The sequence below is a fragment of the Hipposideros armiger genome, unplaced genomic scaffold, assembly GCF_001890085.2.
Source record: "Hipposideros armiger isolate ML-2016 unplaced genomic scaffold, ASM189008v1 scaffold_566, whole genome shotgun sequence".
Lineage (NCBI taxonomy): Eukaryota > Metazoa > Chordata > Mammalia > Chiroptera > Hipposideridae > Hipposideros > Hipposideros armiger.
In genome coordinates, this window is record NW_017731916.1 from 373,886 (window position 1) to 374,910 (window position 1,025).

A 1,025-nucleotide genomic window follows, 5' to 3' on the forward strand; every position below is an offset into this window, starting at 1 on the left:
GGCCTGTGGCTACCTGGTTGGAGCCTCAAAGCTATATGTGATTAGCTGCTGCCTGTGTTGGACCTAGAGGTTTGTGGGGATGGACTTGCTATGAACTGAGGCTGGTTACCATCAATAGTGGACCTGAGGCAGCTTAGGAAAACACCCAGGGCTCCCTAGGCCTATTGCCACCTGCCAGCTGCCTGTAAGGCCCAGCTGTTGAAAGAGGCTCCTTAAGTGCACATGCCAGGCTGGTTGACCCAGTGTTGAGAGTGCCCTTAGCAATGCAATACTAGCTGGGCAGAGTGGAGTTCAAGGGAGTCACGAGATATGACCAGTGGTTTTTACATTAATGCAGATTCAGTTCTTACACCAGTGCCCAACCTGTGACCACCTTGCCCAGTGCCTCAAGAACACTGTAGCCTGCCACCACCTCAGACTCACAAATTTCCAACAGCTGCTCCTGTGGTGCCGATTTTAGGTCACTATCCGCCACCAAAATCTCCCCAGGCCATTGTGGATTGTCCGCTGCTGTAAAAAAGTCCTTCTCCATGGCTTGTGGAGGTGGGGCTGGCTGCCCAGGTGCCCAGAGAGCACCTGGCAATGCAGCTATAGGTGGGCAAGGTGGGGTTTTAGGAAGCTAAGTGGTGTGGCTGGTGGTTTCTACAAATTCAGAGCAGTCTTTGCTTCCACACTGATGCTGTGCCCATGACCACCCCACGAAAATGCTCCAAAAACACTATAGCCAGCCACTGCCTGTCTCAGGCCTGCCGTGCTGCCTCCTGTCTATGCTGCAGCACAGGTCTTGAGCTTATTGCCCTCCAACAAATGTTTCCTGTGTTGCCACAGGCCCTGCACCTCCTTTAATCTGCAGCCTGTGGGGTGGGGACAGCAGCCCACAGTCAAGACTTTCCTGGGAAATGTAGCACCACCTGTGCGGAGGGCCGGCACCCAGGTCTTCACCAAGGCAATGGGCATAGGCGGATTGCACCAGACCAATTCAGTCCCAGACTTGGCCCTTTGGGGGAGTTCTTAATCCTGAAAAG